The sequence below is a fragment of the Eucyclogobius newberryi genome, unplaced genomic scaffold, assembly GCF_026437365.1.
Source record: "Eucyclogobius newberryi isolate DKJ021-1_F unplaced genomic scaffold, fEucNew1.0.hap1 SCAF_11, whole genome shotgun sequence".
Taxonomy (NCBI): Eukaryota; Metazoa; Chordata; class Actinopteri; order Gobiiformes; family Gobiidae; genus Eucyclogobius; species Eucyclogobius newberryi.
This window is the reverse complement of record NW_027315735.1, coordinates 11,408,942-11,427,365: the sequence shown is the minus strand read 5'-3', so window position 1 is coordinate 11,427,365 and position 18,424 is coordinate 11,408,942. Positions and strand designations below refer to the sequence as shown.

General features: G+C 44.3%; 11 non-coding genes across 11 annotated transcripts; 4 read left to right on the top strand and 7 right to left on the bottom strand.

The window, feature by feature from the left end:
* Positions 1 to 2,181: 2,181 nt before the first annotated feature.
* On the top strand, positions 2,182 to 2,263 carry trnas-aga (transfer RNA serine (anticodon AGA)). The gene has a single exon. It is a non-coding gene; the product is annotated as a tRNA-Ser (tRNA).
* Positions 2,264 to 2,443: 180 nt separating this feature from the next.
* trnal-uag (transfer RNA leucine (anticodon UAG)) lies at positions 2,444 to 2,525 on the bottom strand. The gene has a single exon. It is a non-coding gene; the product is annotated as a tRNA-Leu (tRNA).
* A 2,760-nt stretch (positions 2,526 to 5,285) lies between these two features.
* trnas-aga (transfer RNA serine (anticodon AGA)) lies at positions 5,286 to 5,367 on the top strand. Its single transcript has one exon. It is a non-coding gene; the product is annotated as a tRNA-Ser (tRNA).
* Positions 5,368 to 5,547: 180 nt separating this feature from the next.
* On the bottom strand, positions 5,548 to 5,629 carry trnal-uag (transfer RNA leucine (anticodon UAG)). Its single transcript has one exon. It is a non-coding gene; the product is annotated as a tRNA-Leu (tRNA).
* A 2,352-nt stretch (positions 5,630 to 7,981) lies between these two features.
* On the bottom strand, positions 7,982 to 8,063 carry trnal-uag (transfer RNA leucine (anticodon UAG)). Its single transcript has one exon. It is a non-coding gene; the product is annotated as a tRNA-Leu (tRNA).
* Positions 8,064 to 8,223: 160 nt separating this feature from the next.
* Positions 8,224 to 8,295, top strand: trnas-uga (transfer RNA serine (anticodon UGA)). Its single transcript has one exon. It is a non-coding gene; the product is annotated as a tRNA-Ser (tRNA).
* A 2,120-nt stretch (positions 8,296 to 10,415) lies between these two features.
* On the bottom strand, positions 10,416 to 10,497 carry trnal-uag (transfer RNA leucine (anticodon UAG)). Its single transcript has one exon. It is a non-coding gene; the product is annotated as a tRNA-Leu (tRNA).
* A 160-nt stretch (positions 10,498 to 10,657) lies between these two features.
* trnas-uga (transfer RNA serine (anticodon UGA)) lies at positions 10,658 to 10,729 on the top strand. Its single transcript has one exon. It is a non-coding gene; the product is annotated as a tRNA-Ser (tRNA).
* A 2,116-nt stretch (positions 10,730 to 12,845) lies between these two features.
* On the bottom strand, positions 12,846 to 12,927 carry trnal-uag (transfer RNA leucine (anticodon UAG)). Its single transcript has one exon. It is a non-coding gene; the product is annotated as a tRNA-Leu (tRNA).
* A 2,352-nt stretch (positions 12,928 to 15,279) lies between these two features.
* Positions 15,280 to 15,361, bottom strand: trnal-uag (transfer RNA leucine (anticodon UAG)). The gene has a single exon. It is a non-coding gene; the product is annotated as a tRNA-Leu (tRNA).
* A 2,348-nt stretch (positions 15,362 to 17,709) lies between these two features.
* Positions 17,710 to 17,791, bottom strand: trnal-uag (transfer RNA leucine (anticodon UAG)). Its single transcript has one exon. It is a non-coding gene; the product is annotated as a tRNA-Leu (tRNA).
* Between the last annotated feature and the right edge of the window lie 633 nt (positions 17,792 to 18,424).

Sequence of the window (18,424 nt, the reverse complement as noted above, 5' to 3'; positions counted from 1 at the left end):
AGAAGCATGCGCTTTGGCCTCAAAACTCCTCCTACTTTTGGCGGCAGGAAAAAAAGGCTACAACCCATACACACGCACAAGAAAAGGTTCCGATGGCGCTGTGTTACGTTATAGAAGAAACGCTCAAATAAGCTCTATTTTCAGAATCAAAAAGGTTTTCTGGCAATTGTCAGTGAACAAAATTCCCAAACTACAAGCGTACTTGGGTGGTAAGGTGCAGCATAGCATTTTAGCCTAAGTCCAAGATGTTTATAACACATGAGATTATTCAGCAACGCCTTGACAGGGATGACTAATGAGGCCAAAGAGTTCTTTTGGGGTCTCCCCACGTAGATTTAAATCCTGAGAGTAATGGCTTCTTCGTAATGGCTTCTTCTGCTCAAGTGTGTGATGGGCTTTTGGTTACTTTGCCAGTGCCCCATTTTTAAGCCTATGGCTTTTGATTTCTTTCGATCGATCGATCTTTGCAAAGTAAATAAGTATTCAACTGCGGACTCTTGGTTGACATTGCCATCCCTCTGAACTTTAGAAGCATGCGCTTTGGCCTCAAAACTCCTCCTACTTTTGGCGGCAGGAAAAAAAGGCTACAACCCATACACACGCACAAGAAAAGGTTCCGATGGCGCTGTGTTACGTTATAGAAGAAACGCTCAAATAAGCTCTATTTTCAGAATCAAAAAGGTTTTCTGGCAATTGTCAGTGAACAAAATTCCCAAACTACAAGCGTACTTGGGTGGTAAGGTGCAGCATAGCATTTTAGCCTAAGTCCAAGATGTTTATAACACATGAGATTATTCAGCAACGCCTTGACAGGGATGACTAATGAGGCCAAAGAGTTCTTTTGGGGTCTCCCCACGTAGATTTAAATCCTGAGAGTAATGGCTTCTTCTGCTCAAGTGTGTGATGGGATTTTGTTTACTTTGCCAGTGCCCCATTTTTAAGCCTATGGCTTTTGATTTCTTTCGATCGATCGATCTTTGCAAAGTAAATAAGTATTCAACTGCGGACTCTTGGTTGACATTGCCATCCCTCTGAACTTTAGAAGCATGCGCTTTGGCCTCAAAACTCCTCCTACTTTTGGCGGCAGGAAAAAAAGGCTACAACCCATACACACGCACAAGAAAAGGTTCCGATGGCGCTGTGTTACGTTATAGAAGAAACGCTCAAATAAGCTCTATTTTCAGAATCAAAAAGGTTTTCTGGCAATTGTCAGTGAACAAAATTCCCAAACTACAAGCGTACTTGGGTGGTAAGATGCAGCATAGCATTTTAGCCTAAGTCCAAGATGTTTATAACACATGAGATTATTCAGCAACGCCTTGACAGGGATGACTAATGAGGCCAAAGAGTTCTTTTGGGGTCTCCCCACGTAGATTTAAATCCTGAGAGTAATGGCTTCTTCTGCTCAAGTGTGTGATGGGATTTTGTTTACTTTGCCAGTGCCCCATTTTTAAGCCTATGGCTTTTGATTTCTTTTGATCGATCGATCGATCTTTGCAAAGTAAATAAGTATTCAACTGCGGACTCTTGGTTGACATTGCCATCCCTCTGAACTTTAGAAGCATGCGCTTTGGCCTCAAAACTCCTCCTACTTTTGGCGGCAGGAAAAAAAGGCTACAACCCATACACACGCACAAGAAAAGGTTCCGATGGCGCTGTGTTACGTTATAAAAGAAACGCTCAAATAAGCTCTATTTTCAGAATCAAAAAGGTTTTCTGGCAATTGTCAGTGAACAAAATTCCCAAACTACAAGCGTACTTGGGTGGTAAGGTGCAGCATAGCATTTTAGCCTAAGTCCAAGATGTTTATAACACATGAGATTATTCAGCAACGCCTTGACAGGGATGACTAATGAGGCCAAAGAGTTCTTTTGGGGTCTCCCCACGTAGATTTAAATCCTGAGAGTAATGGCTTCTTCTGCTCAAGTGTGTGATGGGATTTTGTTTACTTTGCCAGTGCCCCATTTTTAAGCCTATGGCTTTTGATTTCTTTCGATCGATCGTTCGATCTTTGCAAAGTAAATAAGTATTCAACTGCGGACTCTTGGTTGACATTGCCATCCCTCTGAACTTTAGAAGCATGCGCTTTGGCCTCAAAACTCCTCCTACTTTTGGCGGCAGGAAAAAAAGGCTACAACCCATACACACGCACAAGAAAAGGTTCCCGTAAGCAGCTAATGAGTTGTTGTGGCCGAGTGGTTAAGGCGATGGACTAGAAATCCATTGGGAATTTCCCGCGCAGGTTCGAATCCTGCCAACAACGTGGTTCATGTTGTTCCCGTACGGGCCCCTGCTGGCAGGCCATTTGGCGGAAGTAAAGAATCCCTGGTTGGCTTTTGACCAGGGCCAGATTTAGAATATGTATTTTATGAAAGCTAAACTCAAACGGAAGCGCTGCCGACAGACATCACACAGCCCTGCTCTTGACGTTTGGCATGCGAACTGGCAGCGGTGGGATTTAAACCCACGCCTCCAAAGAGACTGGAACCTAAATCCAGCGCCTTAGACCACTCGGCCACGCTACCTGTTGCTCAGTTGGACAAGAAATGCGACCAGCGAAACCGTGCAAAAAAAGGCATTTCTATGATAGTAATTATCTTCAAACCATGTTCCGTGTGCATGGAACTTTAGATATCAATTACAGGCGCCGATTTGCGACACGGCACTGCGAAAGAATGTGTCCTTGCGATGGTGGTATAGTGGTAAGCATAGCTGCCTGCCAAGCAGTTGCCCCGGGTTCGATTCCCGGCCATCGCATGCTGTACTTTTGAGTTATACATGTGTATATGCAGTTTCATTCACAACTAAAGTTCTCAGAGGGCAATGGCCAAACTGTCAAACAGTTGAGTATTAGAGCATTTGAACTAATCCTCTTGGCAGATCGCATGATTGCGGTGTGACAGGTATGAAACAGCCCCATAACATGAATGAGTGAATGCTGTTCACCCACTATAACAAGAATCAACAAAGTACATGACGCTGACGTGAAGTTGAACACGCAACTTTCTGATCTGGAGTCAGACGCGCTACTGTTGCGCCACAGAGGCAGCCCGAGTGGTCCGGTCCGATGGCGCTGTGTTACGTTATAGAAGAAACGCTCAAATAAGCTGTATTTTCAGAATCAAAAAGGTTTTCTGGCAATTGTCAGTGAACAAAATTCCCAAACTACAAGCGTACTTGGGTGGTAAGGTGCAGCATAGCATTTTAGCCTAAGTCCAAGATGTTTATAACACATGAGATTATTCAGCAACGCCTTGACAGGGATGACTAATGAGGCCAAAGAGTTCTTTTGGGGTCTCCCCACGTAGATTTAAATCCTGAGAGTAATGGCTTCTTCTGCTCAAGTGTGTGATGGGATTTTGTTTACTTTGCCAGTGCCCCATTTTTAAGCCTATGGCTTTTGATTTCTTTCGATCGATCGATCGATCTTTGCAAAGTAAATAAGTATTCAACTGCGGACTCTTGGTTGACATTGCCATCCCTCTGAACTTTAGAAGCATGCGCTTTGGCCTCAAAACTCCTCCTACTTTTGGCGGCAGGAAAAAAAGGCTACAACCCATACACACGCACAAGAAAAGGTTCCGATGGCGCTGTGTTACGTTATAGAAGAAACGCTCAAATAAGCTCTATTTTCAGAATCAAAAAGGTTTTCTGGCAATTGTCAGTGAACAAAATTCCCAAACTACAAGCGTACTTGGGTGGTAAGGTGCAGCATAGCATTTTAGCCTAAGTCCAAGATGTTTATAACACATGAGATTATTCAGCAACGCCTTGACAGGGATGACTAATGAGGCCAAAGAGTTCTTTTGGGGTCTCCCCACGTAGATTTAAATCCTGAGAGTAATGGCTTCTTCTGCTCAAGTGTGTGATGGGATTTTGTTTACTTTGCCAGTGCCCCATTTTTAAGCCTATGGCTTTTGATTTCTTTCGATCGATCGATCGATCTTTGCAAAGTAAATAAGTATTCAAATGCGGACTCTTGGTTGACATTGCCATCCCTCTGAACTTTAGAAGCATGCGCTTTGGCCTCAAAACTCCTCCTACTTTTGGCGGCAGGAAAAAAAGGCTACAACCCATACACACGCACAAGAAAAGGTTCCGATGGCGCTGTGTTACGTTATAAAAGAAACGCTCAAATAAGCTCTATTTTCAGAATCAAAAAGGTTTTCTGGCAATTGTCAGTGAACAAAATTCCCAAACTACAAGCGTACTTGGGTGGTAAGGTGCAGCATAGCATTTTAGCCTAAGTCCAAGATGTTTATAACACATGAGATTATTCAGCAACGCCTTGACAGGGATGACTAATGAGGCCAAAGAGTTCTTTTGGGGTCTCCCCACGTAGATTTAAATCCTGAGAGTAATGGCTTCTTCTGCTCAAGTGTGTGATGGGATTTTGTTTACTTTGCCAGTGCCCCATTTTTAAGCCTATGGCTTTTGATTTCTTTCGATCGATCGATCGATCTTTGCAAAGTAAATAAGTATTCAACTGCGGCCTCTTGGTTGACATTGCCATCCCTCTGAACTTTAGAAGCATGCGCTTTGGCCTCAAAACTCCTCCTACTTTTGGCGGCAGGAAAAAAAGGCTACAACCCATACACACGCACAAGAAAAGGTTCCGATGGCGCTGTGTTACGTTATAGAAGAAACGCTCAAATAAGCTCTATTTTCAGAATCAAAAAGGTTTTCTGGCAATTGTCAGTGAACAAAATTCCCAAACTACAAGCGTACTTGGGTGGTAAGGTGCAGCATAGCATTTTAGCCTAAGTCCAAGATGTTTATAACACATGAGATTATTCAGCAACGCCTTGACAGGGATGACTAATGAGGCCAAAGAGTTCTTTTGGGGTCTCCCCACGTAGATTTAAATCCTGAGAGTAATGGCTTCTTCTGCTCAAGTGTGTGATGGGATTTTGTTTACTTTGCCAGTGCCCCATTTTTAAGCCTATGGCTTTTGATTTCTTTTGATCGATCGATCGATCTTTGCAAAGTAAATAAGTATTCAACTGCGGACTCTTGGTTGACATTGCCATCCCTCTGAACTTTAGAAGCATGCGCTTTGGCCTCAAAACTCCTCCTACTTTTGGCGGCAGGAAAAAAAGGCTACAACCCATACACACGCACAAGAAATGTTTATAACACATGAGATTATTCAGCAACGCCTTGACAGGGATGACTAATGAGGCCAAAGAGTTCTTTTGGGGTCTCCCCACGTAGATTTAAATCCTGAGAGTAATGGCTTCTTCTGCTCAAGTGTGTGATGGGATTTTGTTTACTTTGCCTAATGAGTTGTTGTGGCCGAGTGGTTAAGGCGATGGACTAGAAATCCATTGGGAATTTCCCGCGCAGGTTCGAATCCTGCCAACATCGTGGTTCATGTTGTTCCCGTACGGGCCCCTGCTGGCAGGCCATTTGGCGGAAGTAAAGAATCCCTGGTTGGCTTTTGACCAGGGCCAGATTTAGAATATGTATTTTATGAAAGCTAAACTCAAACGGAAGCGCTGCCGACAGACATCACACAGCCCTGCTCTTGACGTTCGGCATGCGAACTGGCAGCGGTGGGATTTAAACCCACGCCTCCGAAGAGACTGGAACCTAAATCCAGCGCCTTAGACCACTCGGCCACGTTACCTGTTGCTCAGTTGAACAAGAAATGCGACCAGCGAAACCGTGCAAAAAAAGGCGTTTCTATGATAGTAATTATCTTCAAACCATGTTCCGTGTGCATGGAACTTTAGATATCAATTACAGGCGCCGATTTGCGACACGGCACTGCGAAAGAATGTGTCCTTGCGATGGTGGTATAGTGGTAAGCATAGCTGCCTGCCAAGCAGTTGCCCCGGGTTCGATTCCCGGCCATCGCATGCTGTACTTTTGAGTTATACATGTGTATATGCAGTTTCATTCACAACTAAAGCTCTCAGAGGGCAATGGCCAAACTGTCAAACAGTTGAGTATTAGAGCATTTGAACTAATCCTCTTGGCAGATCGCATGATTGCGGTGTGACAGGTATGAAACAGCCCCATAACATGAATGAGTGAATGCTGTTCACCCACTATAACAAGAATCAACAAAGTACATGACGCTGACGTGAAGTTGAACACGCAACTTTCTGATCTGGAGTCAGACGCGCTACCGTTGCGCCACAGAGGCAGCCCGAGTGGTCCGGTCCGATGGCGCTGTGTTACGTTATAGAAGAAACGCTCAAATAAGCTCTATTTTCAGAATCAAAAAGGTTTTCTGGCAATTGTCAGTGAACAAAATTCCCAAACTACAAGCGTACTTGGGTGGTAAGGTGCAGCATAGCATTTTAGCCTAAGTCCAAGATGTTTATAACACATGAGATTATTCAGCAACGCCTTGACAGGGATGACTAATGAGGCCAAAGAGTTCTTTTGGGGTCTCCCCACGTAGATTTAAATCCTGAGAGTAATGGCTTCTTCTGCTCAAGTGTGTGATGGGATTTTGTTTACTTTGCCAGTGCCCCATTTTTAAGCCTATGGCTTTTGATTTCTTTCGATCGATCGATCGATCTTTGCAAAGTAAATAAGTATTCAACTGCGGACTCTTGGTTGACATTGCCATCCCTCTGAACTTTAGAAGCATGCGCTTTGGCCTCAAAACTCCTCCTACTTTTGGCGGCAGGAAAAAAAGGCTACAACCCATACACACGCACAAGAAAAGGTTCCGATGGCGCTGTGTTACGTTATAGAAGAAACGCTCAAATAAGCTCTATTTTCAGAATCAAAAAGGTTTTCTGGCAATTGTCAGTGAACAAAATTCCCAAACTACAAGCGTACTTGGGTGGTAAGGTGCAGCATAGCATTTTAGCCTAAGTCCAAGATGTTTATAACACATGAGATTATTCAGCAACGCCTTGACAGGGATGACTAATGAGGCCAAAGAGTTCTTTTGGGGTCTCCCCACGTAGATTTAAATCCTGAGAGTAATGGCTTCTTCTGCTCAAGTGTGTGATGGGATTTTGTTTACTTTGCCAGTGCCCCATTTTTAAGCCTATGGCTTTTGATTTCTTTCGATCGATCGATCGATCTTTGCAAAGTAAATAAGTATTCAACTGCGGACTCTTGGTTGACATTGCCATCCCTCTGAACTTTAGAAGCATGCGCTTTGGCCTCAAAACTCCTCCTACTTTTGGCGGCAGGAAAAAAAGGCTACAACCCATACACACGCACAAGAAAAGGTTCCGATGGCGCTGTGTTACGTTATAGAAGAAACGCTCAAATAAGCTCTATTTTCAGAATCAAAAAGGTTTTCTGGCAATTGTCAGTGAACAAAATTCCCAAACTACAAGCGTACTTGGGTGGTAAGGTGCAGCATAGCATTTTAGCCTAAGTCCAAGATGTTTATAACACATGAGATTATTCAGCAACGCCTTGACAGGGATGACTAATGAGGCCAAAGAGTTCTTTTGGGGTCTCCCCACGTAGATTTAAATCCTGAGAGTAATGGCTTCTTCTGCTCAAGTGTGTGATGGGATTTTGTTTACTTTGCCAGTGCCCCATTTTTAAGCCTATGGCTTTTGATTTCTTTCGATCGATCGATCGATCGATCTTTGCAAAGTAAATAAGTATTCAACTGCGGACTCTTGATTGACATTGCCATCCCTCTGAACTTCAGAAGCATGCGCTTTGGCCTCAAAACTCCTCCTACTTTTGGCGGCAGGAAAAAAAGGCTACAACCTATACGCACGCACAAGAAAAGGTTCCCGTAAGCAGCTAATGAGTTGTTGGACTAGAAATCCATTGGGAATTTCCCGCGCAGGTTCGAATCCTGCCAACAACGTGGTTCATGTTGTTCCCGTACGGGCCCCTGCTGGCAGGCCATTTGGCGGAAGTAAAGAATCCCTGGTTGGCTTTTGACCAGGGCCAGATTTAGAATATGTATTTTATGAAAGCTAAACTCAAACGGAAGCGCTGCCGACAGACATCACACAGCCCTGCTCTTGACGTTCGGCATGCGAACTGGCAGCGGTGGGATTTAAACCCACGCCTCCGAAGAGACTGGAACCTAAATCCAGCGCCTTAGACCACTCGGCCACATTACCTGTTGCTCAGTTGGACAAGAAATGCGACCAGCGAAACCGTGCAAAAAAAGGCGTTTCTATGATAGTAATTATCTTCAAACCATGTTCCGTGTGCATGGAACTTTAGATATCAATTACAGGCGCCGATTTGCGACACGGCACTGCGAAAGCATGTGTCCTTGCGATGGTGGTACAGTGGTAAGCATAGCTGCCATGAAAGCAGTAGACCCGGGTTCGATTCCCGGCCATCGCATGCTGTTCTTTTGAGTTATACATGTGTATATGCAGTTTCATTCACAACTAAAGCTCTCAGAGGGCAATGGCCAAACTGTCAAACAGTTGAGTATTAGAGCATTTGAACTAATCCTCTTGGCAGATCGCATGATTGCGGAGTGACAGGTATGAAACAGCCCCATAACATGAATGAGTGAATGCTGTTCACCCACTATAACAAGAATCAACAAAGTACATGACGCTGACGTGAAGTTGAACACGCAACTTTCTGATCTGGAGTCAGACGCGCTACCGTTGCGCCACAGAGGCAGCCCGAGTGGTCCGGTCCGATGGCGCTGTGTTACGTTATAGAAGAAACGCTCAAATAAGCTCTATTTTCAGAATCAAAAAGGTTTTCTGGCAATTGTCAGTGAACAAAATTCCCAAACTACAAGCGTACTTGCGTGGTAAGGTGCAGCATAGCATTTTAGCCTAAGTCCAAGATGTTTATAACACATGAGATTATTCAGCAACGCCTTGACAGGGATGACTAATGAGGCCAAAGAGTTCTTTTGGGGTCTCCCCACGTAGATTTAAATCCTGAGAGTAATGGCTTCTTCTGCTCAAGTGTGTGATGGGATTTTGTTTACTTTGCCAGTGCCCCATTTTTAAGCCTATGGCTTTTGATTTCTTTCGATCGATCGATCGATCTTTGCAAAGTAAATAAGTATTCAACTGCGGACTCTTGGTTGACATTGCCATCCCTCTGAACTTTAGAAGCATGCGCTTTGGCCTCAAAACTCCTCCTACTTTAAGCGGCAGGAAAAAAAGGCTACAACCCATACACACTCACAAGAAAAGGTTCCGATGGCGCTGTGTTACGTTATAGAAGAAACGCTCAAATAAGCTCTATTTTCAGAATCAAAAAGGTTTTCTGGCAATTGTCAGTGAACAAAATTCCCAAACTACAAGCGTACTTGGGTGGTAAGGTGCAGCATAGCATTTTAGCCTAAGTCCAAGATGTTTATAACACATGAGATTATTCAGCAACGCCTTGACAGGGATGACTAATGAGGCCAAAGAGTTCTTTTGGGGTCTCCCCACGTAGATTTAAATCCTGAGAGTAATGGCTTCTTCTGCTCAAGTGTGTGATGGGATTTTGTTTACTTTGCCAGTGCCCCATTTTTAAGCCTATGGCTTTTGATTTCTTTCGATCGATCGATCGATCTTTGCAAAGTAAATAAGTATTCAACTGCGGACTCTTGGTTGACATTGCCATCCCTCTGAACTTTAGAAGCATGCGCTTTGGCCTCAAAACTCCTCCTACTTTTGGCGGCAGGAAAAAAAGGCTACAACCCATACACACGCACAAGAAAAGGTTCCGATGGCGCTGTGTTACGTTATAGAAGAAACGCTCAAATAAGCTCTATTTTCAGAATCAAAAAGGTTTTCTGGCAATTGTCAGTGAACAAAATTCCCAAACTACAAACGTACTTGGGTGGTAAGGTGCAGCATAGCATTTTAGCCTAAGTCCAAGATGTTTATAACACATGAGATTATTCAGCAACGCCTTGACAGGGATGACTAATGAGGCCAAAGAGTTCTTTTGGGGTCTCCCCACGTAGATTTAAATCCTGAGAGTAATGGCTTCTTCTGCTCAAGTGTGTGATGGGATTTTGTTTACTTTGCCAGTGCCCCATTTTTAAGCCTATGGCTTTTGATTTCTTTCGATCGATCGATCGATCGATCTTTGCAAAGTAAATAAGTATTCAACTGCGGACTCTTGATTGACATTGCCATCCCTCTGAACTTCAGAAGCATGCGCTTTGGCCTCAAAACTCCTCCTACTTTTGGCGGCAGGAAAAAAAGGCTACAACCCATACGCACGCACAAGAAAAGGTTCCCGTAAGCAGCTAATGAGTTGTTGGACTAGAAATCCATTGGGAATTTCCCGCGCAGGTTCGAATCCTGCCAACAACGTGGTTCATGTTGTTCCCGTACGGGCCCCTGCTGGCAGGCCATTTGGCGGAAGTAAAGAATCCCTGGTTGGCTTTTGACCAGGGCCAGATTTAGAATATGTATTTTATGAAAGCTAAACTCAAACGGAAGCGCTGCCGACAGACATCACACAGCCCTGCTCTTGACGTTCGGCATGCGAACTGGCAGCGGTGGGATTTAAACCCACGCCTCCGAAGAGACTGGAACCTAAATCCAGCGCCTTAGACCACTCGGCCACATTACCTGTTGCTCAGTTGGACAAGAAATGCGACCAGCGAAACCGTGCAAAAAAAGGCGTTTCTATGATAGTAATTATCTTCAAACCATGTTCCGTGTGCATGGAACTTTAGATATCAATTACAGGCGCCGATTTGCGACACGGCACTGCGAAAGCATGTGTCCTTGCGATGGTGGTACAGTGGTAAGCATAGCTGCCTTGAAAGCAGTAGACCCGGGTTCGATTCCCGGCCATCGCATGCTGTTCTTTTGAGTTATACATGTGTATATGCAGTTTCATTCACAACTAAAGCTCTCAGAGGGCAATGGCCAAACTGTCAAACAGTTGAGTATTAGAGCATTTGAACTAATCCTCTTGGCAGATCGCATGATTGCGGAGTGACAGGTATGAAACAGCCCCATAACATGAATGAGTGAATGCTGTTCACCCACTATAACAAGAATCAACAAAGTACATGACGCTGACGTGAAGTTGAACACGCAACTTTCTGATCTGGAGTCAGACGCGCTACCGTTGCGCCACAGAGGCAGCCCGAGTGGTCCGGTCCGATGGCGCTGTGTTACGTTATAGAAGAAACGCTCAAATAAGCTCTATTTTCAGAATCAAAAAGGTTTTCTGGCAATTGTCAGTGAACAAAATTCCCAAACTACAAGCGTACTTGCGTGGTAAGGTGCAGCATAGCATTTTAGCCTAAGTCCAAGATGTTTATAACACATGAGATTATTCAGCAACGCCTTGACAGGGATGACTAATGAGGCCAAAGAGTTCTTTTGGGGTCTCCCCACGTAGATTTAAATCCTGAGAGTAATGGCTTCTTCTGCTCAAGTGTGTGATGGGATTTTGTTTACTTTGCCAGTGCCCCATTTTTAAGCCTATGGCTTTTGATTTCTTTCGATCGATCGATCGATCTTTGCAAAGTAAATAAGTATTCAACTGCGGACTCTTGGTTGACATTGCCATCCCTCTGAACTTTAGAAGCATGCGCTTTGGCCTCAAAACTCCTCCTACTTTAAGCGGCAGGAAAAAAAGGCTACAACCCATACACACTCACAAGAAAAGGTTCCGATGGCGCTGTGTTACGTTATAGAAGAAACGCTCAAATAAGCTCTATTTTCAGAATCAAAAAGGTTTTCTGGCAATTGTCAGTGAACAAAATTCCCAAACTACAAGCGTACTTGGGTGGTAAGGTGCAGCATAGCATTTTAGCCTAAGTCCAAGATGTTTATAACACATGAGATTATTCAGCAACGCCTTGACAGGGATGACTAATGAGGCCAAAGAGTTCTTTTGGGGTCTCCCCAAGTAGATTTAAATCCTGAGAGTAATGGCTTCTTCTGCTCAAGTGTGTGATGGGATTTTGTTTACTTTGCCAGTGCCCCATTTTTAAGCCTATGGCTTTTGATTTCTTTCGATCGATCGATCGATCTTTGCAAAGTAAATAAGTATTCAACTGCGGACTCTTGGTTGACATTGCCATCCCTCTGAACTTTAGAAGCATGCGCTTTGGCCTCAAAACTCCTCCTACTTTTGGCGGCAGGAAAAAAAGGCTACAACCCATACACACGCACAAGAAAAGGTTCCGATGGCGCTGTGTTACGTTATAGAAGAAACGCTCAAATAAGCTCTATTTTCAGAATCAAAAAGGTTTTCTGGCAATTGTCAGTGAACAAAATTCCCAAACTACAAGCGTACTTGCGTGGTAAGGTGCAGCATAGCATTTTAGCCTAAGTCCAAGATGTTTATAACACATGAGATTATTCAGCAACGCCTTGACAGGGATGACTAATGAGGCCAAAGAGTTCTTTTGGGGTCTCCCCACGTAGATTTAAATCCTGAGAGTAATGGCTTCTTCTGCTCAAGTGTGTGATGGGATTTTGTTTACTTTGCCAGTGCCCCATTTTTAAGCCTATGGCTTTTGATTTCTTTCGATCGATCGATCGATCTTTGCAAAGTAAATAAGTATTCAACTGCGGACTCTTGGATGATATTGCCATCCCTCTGAACTTTAGAAGCATGCGCTTTGGCCTCAAAACTCCTCCTACTTTTGGCGGCAGGAAAAAAAGGCTACAACCCATACACACGCACAAGAAAAGGTTCCCGTAAGCAGCTAATGAGTTGTTGGACTAGAAATCCATTGGGAATTTCCCGCGCAGGTTCGAATCCTGCCAACAACGTGGTTCATGTTGTTCCCGTACGGGCCCCTGCTGGCAGGCCATTTGGCGGAAGTAAAGAATCCCTGGTTGGCTTTTGACCAGGGCCAGATTTAGAATATGTATTTTATGAAAGCTAAACTCAAACGGAAGCGCTGCCGACAGACATCACACAGCCCTGCTCTTGACGTTCGGCATGCGAACTGGCAGCGGTGGGATTTAAACCCACGCCTCCGAAGAGACTGGCACCTAAATCCAGCGCCTTAGACCACTCGGCCACATTACCTGTTGCTCAGTTGGACAAGAAATGCGACCAGCGAAACCGTGCAAAAAAAGGCGTTTCTATGATAGTAATTATCTTCAAACCATGTTCCGTGTGCATGGAACTTTAGATATCAATTACAGTCGCCGATTTCCGACACGGCACTGCGAAAGCATGTGTCCTTGCGATGGTGGTACAGTGGTAAGCATAGCTGCCTTCAAAGCAGTACACCCGGGTTCGATTCCCGGCCATCGCATGCTGTTCTTTTGAGTTATACATGTGTATATGCAGTTTCATTCACAACTAAAGCTCTCAGAGGGCAATGGCCAAACTGTCAAACAGTTGAGTATTAGAGCATTTGAACTAATCCTCTTGGCAGATCGCATGATTGCGGAGTGACAGGTATGAAACAGCCCCATAACGTGAATGAGTGAATGCTGTTCACCCACTATAACAAGAATCAACAAAGTACATGACGCTGACGTGAAGTTGAACACGCAACTTTCTGATCTGGAGTCAGACGCGCTACCGTTGCGCCACAGAGGCAGCCCGAGTGGTCCGGTCCGATGGCGCTGTGTTACGTTATAGAAGAAACGCTCAAATAAGCTCTATTTTCAGAATCAAAAAGGTTTTCTGGCAATTGTCAGTGAACAAAATTCCCAAACTACAAGCGTACTTGCGTGGTAAGGTGCAGCATAGCATTTTAGCCTAAGTCCAAGATGTTTATAACACATGAGATTATTCAGCAACGCCTTGACAGGGATGACTAATGAGGCCAAAGAGTTCTTTTGGGGTCTCCCCACGTAGATTTAAATCCTGAGAGTAATGGCTTCTTCTGCTCAAGTGTGTGATGGGATTTTGTTTACTTTGCCAGTGCCCCATTTTTAAGCCTATGGCTTTTGATTTCTTTCGATCGATCGATCGATCTTTGCAAAGTAAATAAGTATTCAACTGCGGACTCTTGGTTGACATTGCCATCCCTCTGAACTTTAGAAGCATGCGCTTTGGCCTCAAAACTCCTCCTACTTTTGGCGGCAGGAAAAAAAGGCTACAACCCATACACACTCACAAGAAAAGGTTCCGATGGCGCTGTGTTACGTTATAGAAGAAACGCTCAAATAAGCTCTATTTTCAGAATCAAAAAGGTTTTCTGGCAATTGTCAGTGAACAAAATTCCCAAACTACAAGCGTACTTGGGTGGTAAGGTGCAGCATAGCATTTTAGCCTAAGTCCAAGATGTTTATAACACATGAGATTATTCAGCAACGCCTTGACAGGGATGACTAATGAGGCCAAAGAGTTCTTTTGGGGTCTCCCCACGTAGATTTAAATCCTGAGAGTAATGGCTTCTTCTGCTCAAGTGTGTGATGGGATTTTGTTTACTTTGCCAGTGCCCCATTTTTAAGCCTATGGCTTTTGATTTCTTTCGATCGATCGATCGATCTTTGCAAAGTAAATAAGTATTCAACTGCGGACTCTTGGTTGACATTGCCATCCCTCTGAACTTTAGAAGCATGCGCTTTGGCCTCAAAACTCCTCCTACTTTTGGCGGCAGGAAAAAAAGGCTACAACCCATACACACGCACAAGAAAAGGTTCCGATGGCGCTGTGTTACGTTATAGAAGAAACGCTCAAATAAGCTCTATTTTCAGAATCAAAAAGGTTTTCTGGCAATTGTCAGTGAACAAAATTCCCAAACTACAAGCGTACTTGGGTGGTAAGGTGCAGCATAGCATTTTAGCCTAAGTCCAAGATGTTTATAACACATGAGATTATTCAGCAACGCCTTGACAGGGATGACTAATGAGGCCAAAGAGTTCTTTTGGGGTCTCCCCACGTAGATTTAAATCCTGAGAGTAATGGCTTCTTCTGCTCAAGTGTGTGATGGGATTTTGTTTACTTTGCCAGTGCCCCATTTTTAAGCCTATGGCTTTTGATTTCTTTCGATCGATCGATCGATCGATCTTTGCAAAGTAAATAAGTATTCAACTGCGGACTCTTGATTGACATTGCCATCCCTCTGAACTTCAGAAGCATGCGCTTTGGCCTCAAAACTCCTCCTACTTTTGGCGGCAGGAAAAAAAGGCTACAACCCATACGCACGCACAAGAAAAGGTTCCCGTAAGCAGCTAATGAGTTGTTGGACTAGAAATCCATTGGGAATTTCCCGCGCAGGTTCGAATCCTGCCAACAACGTGGTTCATGTTGTTCCCGTACGGGCCCCTGCTGGCAGGCCATTTGGCGGAAGTAAAGAATCCCTGGTTGGCTTTTGACCAGGGCCAGATTTAGAATATGTATTTTATGAAAGCTAAACTCAAACGGAAGCGCTGCCGACAGACATCACACAGCCCTGCTCTTGACGTTCGGCATGCGAACTGGCAGCGGTGGGATTTAAACCCACGCCTCCGAAGAGACTGGAACCTAAATCCAGCGCCTTAGACCACTCGGCCACATTACCTGTTGCTCAGTTGGACAAGAAATGCGACCAGCGAAACCGTGCAAAAAAAGGCGTTTCTATGATAGTAATTATCTTCAAACCATGTTCCGTGTGCATGGAACTTTAGATATCAATTACAGGCGCCGATTTGCGACACGGCACTGCGAAAGCATGTGTCCTTGCGATGGTGGTACAGTGGTAAGCATAGCTGCCTTCAAAGCAGTAGACCCGGGTTCGATTCCCGGCCATCGCATGCTGTTCTTTTGAGTTATACATGTGTATATGCAGTTTCATTCACAACTAAAGCTCTCAGAGGGCAATGGCCAAACTGTCAAACAGTTGAGTATTAGAGCATTTGAACTAATCCTCTTGGCAGATCGCATGATTGCGGAGTGACAGGTATGAAACAGCCCCATAACATGAATGAGTGAATGCTGTTCACCCACTATAACAAGAATCAACAAAGTACATGACGCTGACGTGAAGTTGAACACGCAACTTTCTGATCTGGAGTCAGACGCGCTACCGTTGCGCCACAGAGGCAGCCCGAGTGGTCCGGTCCGATGGCGCTGTGTTACGTTATAGAAGAAACGCTCAAATAAGCTCTATTTTCAGAATCAAAAAGGTTTTCTGGCAATTGTCAGTGAACAAAATTCCCAAACTACAAGCGTACTTGCGTGGTAAGGTGCAGCATAGCATTTTAGCCTAAGTCCAAGATGTTTATAACACATGAGATTATTCAGCAACGCCTTGACAGGGATGACTAATGAGGCCAAAGAGTTCTTTTGGGGTCTCCCCACGTAGATTTAAATCCTGAGAGTAATGGCTTCTTCTGCTCAAGTGTGTGATGGGATTTTGTTTACTTTGCCAGTGCCCCATTTTTAAGCCTATGGCTTTTGATTTCTTTCGATCGATCGATCGATCTTTGCAAAGTAAATAAGTATTCAACTGCGGACTCTTGGTTGACATTGCCATCCCTCTGAACTTTAGAAGCATGCGCTTTGGCCTCAAAACTCCTCCTACTTTAAGCGGCAGGAAAAAAAGGCTACAACCCATACACACTCACAAGAAAAGGTTCCGATGGCGCTGTGTTACGTTATAGAAGAAACGCTCAAATAAGCTCTATTTTCAGAATCAAAAAGGTTTTCTGGCAATTGTCAGTGAACAAAATTCCCAAACTACAAGCGTACTTGGGTGGTAAGGTGCAGCATAGCATTTTAGCCTAAGTCCAAGATGTTTATAACACATGAGATTATTCAGCAACGCCTTGACAGGGATGACTAATGAGGCCAAAGAGTTCTTTTGGGGTCTCCCCAAGTAGATTTAAATCCTGAGAGTAATGGCTTCTTCTGCTCAAGTGTGTGATGGGATTTTGTTTACTTTGCCAGTGCCCCATTTTTAAGCCTATGGCTTTTGATTTCTTTCGATCGATCGATCGATCTTTGCAAAGTAAATAAGTATTCAACTGCGGACTCTTGGTTGACATTGCCATCCCTCTGAACTTTAGAAGCATGCGCTTTGGCCTCAAAACTCCTCCTACTTTTGGCGGCAGGAAAAAAAGGCTACAACCCATACACACGCACAAGAAAAGGTTCCGATGGCGCTGTGTTACGTTATAGAAGAAACGCTCAAATAAGCTCTATTTTCAGAATCAAAAAGGTTTTCTGGCAATTGTCAGTGAACAAAATTCCCAAACTACAAGCGTACTTGCGTGGTAAGGTGCAGCATAGCATTTTAGCCTAAGTCCAAGATGTTTATAACACATGAGATTATTCAGCAACGCCTTGACAGGGATGACTAATGAGGCCAAAGAGTTCTTTTGGGGTCTCCCCACGTAGATTTAAATCCTGAGAGTAATGGCTTCTTCTGCTCAAGTGTGTGATGGGATTTTGTTTACTTTGCCAGTGCCCCATTTTTAAGCCTATGGCTTTTGATTTCTTTCGATCGATCGATCGATCTTTGCAAAGTAAATAAGTATTCAACTGCGGACTCTTGGTTGACATTGCCATCCCTCTGAACTTTAGAAGCATGCGCTTTGGCCTCAAAACTCCTCCTACTTTTGGCGGCAGGAAAAAAAGGCTACAACCCATACACACGCACAAGAAAAGGTTCCCGTAAGCAGCTAATGAGTTGTTGGACTAGAAATCCATTGGGAATTTCCCGCGCAGGTTCGAATCCTGCCAACAACGTGGTTCATGTTGTTCCCGTACGGGCCCCTGCTGGCAGGCCATTTGGCGGAAGTAAAGAATCCCTGGTTGGCTTTTGACCAGGGCCAGATTTAGAATATGTATTTTATGAAAGCTAAACTCAAACGGAAGCGCTGCCGACAGACATCACACAGCCCTGCTCTTGACGTTCGGCATGCGAACTGGCAGCGGTGGGATTTAAACCCACGCCTCCGAAGAGACTGGAACCTAAATCCAGCGCCTTAGACCACTCGGCCACATTACCTGTTGCTCAGTTGGACAAGAAATGCGACCAGCGAAACCGTGCAAAAAAAGGCGTTTCTATGATAGTAATTATCTTCAAACCATGTTCCGTGTGCATGGAACTTTAGATATCAATTACAGTCGCCGATTTCCGACACGGCACTGCGAAAGCATGTGTCCTTGCGATGGTGGTACAGTGGTAAGCATAGCTGCCTTCAAAGCAGTAGACCCGGGTTCGATTCCCGGCCATCGCATGCTGTTCTTTTGAGTTATACATGTGTATATGCAGTTTCATTCACAACTAAAGCTCTCAGAGGGCAATGGCCAAACTGTCAAACAGTTGAGTATTAGAGCATTTGAACTAATCCTCTTGGCAGATCGCATGATTGCGGAGTGACAGGTATGAAACAGCCCCATAACGTGAATGAGTGAATGCTGTTCACCCACTATAACAAGAATCAACAAAGTACATGACGCTGACGTGAAGTTGAACACGCAACTTTCTGATCTGGAGTCAGACGCGCTACCGTTGCGCCACAGAGGCAGCCCGAGTGGTCCGGTCCGATGGCGCTGTGTTACGTTATAGAAGAAACGCTCAAATAAGCTCTATTTTCAGAATCAAAAAGGTTTTCTGGCAATTGTCAGTGAACAAAAT